This window comes from Hyperolius riggenbachi, chromosome 2 (assembly GCF_040937935.1).
Source record: "Hyperolius riggenbachi isolate aHypRig1 chromosome 2, aHypRig1.pri, whole genome shotgun sequence".
NCBI classification, from domain to species: Eukaryota; Metazoa; Chordata; class Amphibia; order Anura; family Hyperoliidae; genus Hyperolius; species Hyperolius riggenbachi.
In genome coordinates, this window is record NC_090647.1 from 450413856 (window position 1) to 450419855 (window position 6000).

The 6000-nt window shown below is 39.4% G+C and overlaps 1 protein-coding gene across 4 annotated transcripts in view; it reads left to right on the forward strand.

Annotated features, from left to right (window-relative positions):
* The window catches only part of TSPOAP1 (TSPO associated protein 1), a 259480-nt gene extending 255489 nt beyond the window's left edge, over window positions 1-3991 (forward strand). For all 4 annotated transcript variants that reach the window (XM_068270047.1, XM_068270048.1, XM_068270050.1 and 1 more), the window contains one exon: window positions 2724-3991. The gene's annotated coding sequence lies outside the window, so the exon portion shown is untranslated. The remainder of the gene's footprint in view (window positions 1-2723) is intronic.
* The last annotated feature ends 2009 nt before the right edge of the window (window positions 3992-6000 follow it).

A 6000-nucleotide genomic window follows, 5' to 3' on the forward strand; every position in this document is an offset into this window, starting at 1 on the left:
CAAAGAGGGCCGAATAATTATGCATACACCACTTTGCAGATATTTATTTGTAAAAAATGTTTGGAATCATGTATGATTTTCGTTCCACTTCTCACGTGTACACCACTTTGTATTGGTCTATCATGTGGAATTCCCAAAAAAATTGATTCATGTTTGTGGCAGTATTATGACAAAATGTGGAAAACTTCAAGGGGGCCGAATACTTTCAACCCACTGTATATTCTGCATTTAGAAATACCATATCAAATACATAGTGCCAATAGTGCAAACCAAGCCAGCATATACAACAGTACAATATAAACATACACCCTGATGGGTATAAGTGAAAAACTCCTCATCTCATGAACGACTAAATGATACCTTACATAAAGTGCGATGCAGTGCATAAATGTGCGTATGTGCCCAATTATATTAACCTTGTACTATCCTACCTAGTAGTAGGAACACCTAGTAATAACTTACATTACCAACTTTGTGTCAAATTATCAACCCAAACTATACAATCAGTGTGAACCAACCACAACATTCCACAACATTACAAATATGTGTATCAACATGTACAAACTTAACTACTCAAATATTGGCAATGGAACCGTTAATATCTAATTCTATGTTGAGGCCGTGGGGCTACATCATGCCCAACCTATAAGAGAGAAATTGCAGTTTTGCCCCCTAGCAGTGATTATAAAGGCCCATCTGCATCTGAAAAATGCAGCGTGTTTGAAACTATTGTGGTCCTCATGTATGTGTTACTCTTAAATGTTGTGCCCCTCCCAAGTTAACCAGACAATGACAATCTGTGCAGATTGTCTACATATGTTCTGTTCTTTTTACTGTCAGATAAAGATTATCCTATTGTATACAGAAAAATAATATAAAATAATACCAGTAATAATGTTTTACCATTTCTATGGTTCAAAGTTCAAAACCTATTCCTTAGATTAAACGCAATGGCTCACTTTCTTCTCCTGTGTGCACAGGTAGTAGAGTGTGCATGGCCATGTGACCTCATCAACCCATCTACATATCTGCTAACTCTGGAACACATACTAACGCACACTAACGTATACCAACGCATTAAGTGTAAAAGGTCCATCCGACTTTATCAGTGACTCAGTGATTTGAGATGAAGGTTCCAGCAGAATAGGAGTCAACCATGTGACATCTGCTATTATCACATGAAGAATTTTTATGTGCAGGGGTTTTACACAGACCTGAACTTCAAAATAGCATGTGTAGACCGCTTCAAAGATTGAATCCATTGTATCACCGATAAAAGCAGGCTCATTAGCAATTAGGGTAATTAATGTTACATTCACTTTGTGATAATCGTGGCGTGGAGATGGTAAGAACAACACTTATAGATTCAAGTTGTCCAGACCTCTTTTACCCATCCACTTTATGTCCTCACATTTCATGTCTGTGATCCCTATGTATTGTACCATACTATCAGTTCTATTTAGGTAATGCCTTTTGTCATCTCTATCCTGTTTCACTACACTTCAAATTCCCCTCTTCCATTTGCTCGCCTACAGTATCTTCTCTATCTCCCGCCGACTGCTTCAGCAATCTCCATCTCATCTCCTGGTTGGTCTATGTCAATAACTCCTCTCTACTTCCTCTCCAACAATTTTCATGTCTGTTGTCTCACTACTGCTTCTTCCGCTCCATTTCAGTAGCAACACTGAATTACATCTGCTGCTTTCATTTGACTTTGTAGCAGCGACTGCTTTGTATTTTCTTTTTTATTTTATAAGCTATTTTTACCCTTGTAAGATTTCGGCATGGTAGTGCATGTTTTCTTAACTAAAGACTGTAGTACATGAGTGCTGGGTGTATTCGTTAAGTTGTGCAGTATGTTGATTTTTCCTGTGTTTTAGTATGTATTATTAGGTAAACTCGGTACTACACATCAGTGAGGGCAGTTACTGGTTTACATAGATCTCAGTGCTGTTGGGAAAACATTCTTCCCCTTCATCAACATAGCAAACCACAGATCACAAAATGGACGTGGTCATGAAAGTTTGTGGGTGGGGACATATAATATTTGTGAATCTAGCTGGGAGTCTGACTAGAAATCAGTGGCACCCTGACCAAACTTTGTAAGGTACTTGGGGCCTACTCTTTTCTTTCATGAAAAAGGGCTTTCTCCAAACAGCCATGAGACCAAATAAAATACAGTGTGTATACGGTTTATGTACAATAACCACTTCTAAAATCCTAAAACCCTACATCATAATTGGGTAGCTAGTACCCCCCAAAGCGTAATTTGACAGTGTGCTCCCAAACCTATCTGGGTAGTGTGACTCTAAAACATATTTGGGTAGCCTGTCTTCCAAACACTATATGCTATTGTAAGATCAAAATAAGGTTAGGTGCCCCCCTTTAAAAACACATTCCACCTTCACCACCATCAAACGTGCTCCCCCACCAAAAACAAATTTGTCTAGCCCAGAACCCCCTTCCCATCATATCAGAAATAAGTAGCTTGATGCTGTGTTAAACTGTGCATTAATGTGGCATCATTATACAAGGCTTACTTTGATTCTATTTGATGGTAACGGTTTTACTGCAGAATCTTAGAAGGTGATACTGATTTTAATGTTTGAAAGAAGTAAAACTGTACTAACATTTAATTGGAATAGTTTCAAAAAATATACAGTTTAATGAATGAAATAGTTACTTTTGCATTGAAACTAATTGTTTGTTTTGCTTTTCTGTAGCTTAGCTTTGGTGTTGCTGCTGATCAGCCATATTCCCCTTCAAATAAATCTGTGCCCTGTAACCAATCAAGCGAACCCATTAAGACTTCAGAAAGACTGGATTTATGTCAAGAGAGCCCCACTACTAAGAAAAAGAAGAGTTTATTCTATAAAGGGAGAAAGCTATTTAAAAGGTTAAGTTCCACTGGAAAGAACTTGTAAATAGGCCTGGCCTGTCCAAGCTGTCTGTCATACAGCAATAATACCACGTTATTATGTGGAAGAGGAGCTTTTTGTCTGTTGCAGTCCATCTGCTGGCCCATCTGGAATCGGTCAGCATTGCTACTTATATATATCCAATATAAATCTATATATATATAAAAATATATATATAAAATATGTAGTATTGGTAAATGGTCCTGAGAAGTTTCTTGTTGTCTGTGACAGCAAGAGGCAACTATGAATGTACCTGACTGGTGTCTGAGAACATAGTGAGAAGAGAAAAGCGATCATAAGCACTGATAACACTAAGAGCTACAACAGGGAACCAGAGACTTTGGTCCTACCAGTTTTTCTTGGCTGAGTTTTTGTCTGGTTCCCTATGCTCGTCCTTTGTGCACTTGTTAAGTGACGATGCCTTTTAGGACTATATGGAATGTTTGCACTATGTTTTCTCCTTGACTTTTTATGCCACGTTTTTGGGAAGTGCTATGCAGGAACCCACATTTCTGCCACACCAGCTGAACCCTGAATTGGGAGAGAACCAACGCCAAATTGGCAACCTCGGCAGCACTTGATGGCACTTATCCCATATCCAAGGAAAATAGCTTTGTTACGTTGTGTGCATGTTGGAAAATCCTGAATGTTAATTTGCCTTATTTTATCTGGTTCAGTATTTTAATTGTTTACAAATGTTGTGTCTGCTGTGAGCAGATACTGGAGATTTTGGCTAACAGCCAGGGTGATGTGTGTATATGGCAACTCAAGGAGTTTCCTGTTTCCATTGTCCTGGTCTCTAATGTCCTCTCCCAACATCACAGCCATTACTCTGTGGAGTTGTGACCAGCATTTTGTACCACAAGGCCAGCATTTTAATGCTTTCGTTGTCCATGTTATTTATTTTGCATGTCTGAAACAAGAAAAAAAACAAACCAACATTGTTTTGAAGGTTTTGGTTAACCGCCATGAATTGTTAAGAGACATTAAGTGACGCCCATTGGTGGTGCAACATGTTCATTGTTTACAAATGCAAATACATTTTATTATAATAAAGTATATTTTCACTACTATGATGCCTGCTGTCATTTTATTCCATTGTGAATACATATAATTGCCAACTGCTTTAAAAATGTTATGATCATTGGTTAAGCTCAAGGTTTGTGGTATTTGTGTTTCCTGTTGATGCATAATGCTTCTTTTAAGGTACCCATACAGCTAGCGATCGACCATACTATTCAAAAATTATCTAATCTGTTGAAAATCGATGCCGCCAAGTGGACGCCCGATTGACAGTGCAACCAATTTCGGGCTGGGCATGTTGGACATGATGCAAGATGATGGGCCGTCGTGGTCGGGTTTGTGCGCAGCGCTAATTATAAGCGATAGCGGAACGAGCCACAATACCCCCAACACTGTCCCCCCTAATCTCCAATGTGCGGCAAGCGTATGAGAAAAGAGCCTGGGGCTATGGGGACTAATACTCTATTGGGGGGGGGGGGGGAGTGAAATTGAATTTAAACTTTTGAATTGCCTTGTTAGCATCTTTTTTTTTTTTTTTTTTTTTACTTAACAGTTTGTAATATAGAATTGATTATGGATTTTATGCCTGGCAGCTACTCTTTAGCAATAAAAAGGGATTCTTTTGTAAGACCATTGTAAACAGTAGCCATGACACAACTGCTTTATTGAGTTGTGAAACAAGTAGAAGTAATGACCCTTTAACCACTTAAGGACCATGGGCTTAAACCCCCCTAAAACCAGGCCATTTTTCACAAATATGGTCACTGCAACTTTAAGGCCTCACTGCAGGGCTGCAAAACTCAGCATACAAGTTGTTGTTTTGTTTTTTATAAATATTTAATATTTTAATAATAAAAATGAGTGTTCTTATTTTTATGGAACTCCCTCCGCCCCCCGCCAACCATTCATAGATCGCAGCGCTGTACAGCAATAGAAGATGATGGTTTCGCCGTCTAACAGTCTCCGAGCGGCGGTCGCCACTGGAAGACTCCATCATCCAAGCAGAGATGCACACGCATCAACGCGCGCAATCTCCTGCAAAACACTCCCCCAGGACTTTACGCCCATCAGCGTTAGGCGGTCCGGGGGGAGCTACAGCGTTCACGCTCATCGGCGTGACGCGGTCCTCTAGAAGTTAAACCTTTAAGGCCAGGTTCACAGTGGTGTAATGGCCACTTTGTAATGTGGCTTAACGCACTGCAATGCACCACCTATGCGACAGTCACAGAGCAGGAGGTTGCATTACAACAGATTGTGGTATAACGCACTGCATGCAATACATTACCAGTAAATGCGCGTGTGAACAGTAGGAGTGAAGCATACTTTTCATTGTATGCTTCACTGTACATGACACAACACGGGTATAACGTGTGGCACCACAGTCCCAATTTGTTGTGTTCCTACTGTCAGAGAATGCAATACAAGCACTGTGAACAAGACCTTAAAGGCATTGGTAAAGCATCCAGTTGTACTTGTGTGAAACAGCAATGCAGCACAATTCCCCTAAAAATGTTCGCATTTAGCATAGATTAGATCTGAATTCTGCTACATGTCTTTTGATTGAAACCTGTTTGTCACAAAGAGACTACAGTAATACAACTGTTATTTTTAGTAGCAGTTTGGCATGTCACCAAAAAGTAAATTGAAGATGCTGTTAGGCGGATTTCTTGGTCAATTCTTGAACCTATCCCCTGTTCAATGGTTACAAAGACAAACTGTAGAAATGACTTGTGATCAATGCATCTTCCGTATTTTTTTTAAGAACAAATTTTGCTTTGGTTTAACATCTCAAGTTAAGAACCACCAATAGCCAAAGTTACAACAAATTCATTACACAGATCACTCAGTTTTCCAAGGTGGTTGACAGTGATTATTAGTAGAATTGGATTTTTACCCAACCTCAGGGATCTGCAGGTAGTCCTGGGGGACCTTTTGTTTTGATGGTAAATGGTAATGTTGTGCCCAACACAGCCTTACTGCCAGTTTCTCTTATATAAGTACACAAGAGATGGGAGTATCTTTTATGGCAAAGTTTCATAAGAAGGTTAGGTGAAATTGC